Source organism: Ovis aries, chromosome 17 (genome assembly GCF_016772045.2).
Source record: "Ovis aries strain OAR_USU_Benz2616 breed Rambouillet chromosome 17, ARS-UI_Ramb_v3.0, whole genome shotgun sequence".
Taxonomy (NCBI): Eukaryota; Metazoa; Chordata; class Mammalia; order Artiodactyla; family Bovidae; genus Ovis; species Ovis aries.
Window position 1 is genome coordinate 61,979,732 of NC_056070.1, and position 750 is coordinate 61,980,481.

Consider the following 750-nt stretch of genomic DNA (forward strand, 5'->3'; position numbering starts at 1 on the left):
GAGGATTCAATGAAATAAGGCAAGATACATAAAGCAGTGCTAGGCGCATAGCATACAGCATTGCTCTTCCCACCCCTGGTGTATAGTTTTTAGCAGAATACTTGGCACGTAGTAAGACCCCACAGGGTCCTGCTCCATTACATCATTCACAGCTATGACCTAGATGGTGATGATGGTGCTGGTGGCAGTGACAACAAGAACAGATATTTATTTAGCCCTTTCCATGCATAAAATGCCATACTTAGTGATTTTGTATATATTAACTTATTTAATCTTCCCAACAATTCTGTGAGATACATATTATGGTTATCTCCTTTTTTTTTTTTTTTTTCCATTTTAGAAATGAAGAAACAGGGCAAAGTGGCCAGGGAGGGAATGTGGAGGGAACGAACAATCATGCTCTTTGATGCCTCCATGCCCCTTGATGCCTCCATGCCCCCTCCATTTATTGTTCCAATTGCCACTTCCATCTGCTAAATTTGTATCTAGTCTTCCAAATCCAATGCAAAACCAAACTCTTTTGCAAAACTTTCCTAAATCCCCCAGAAGAAGTAACTTATAATTATTCATTTCTCTGTTTGTTTTTTCCTTGAATATGTGTTCTCAAGGGCAGGAATGTACTTCATTGGTTTTAAATTCTAGCCTTTTCTACTACTGTATCACAAAGGGAACTATACCCAATCTCCTGGGATAAACCATAATGAAAAATAAATATTTTTAAAATTATGTATGTATGTGTAAATTGACTCA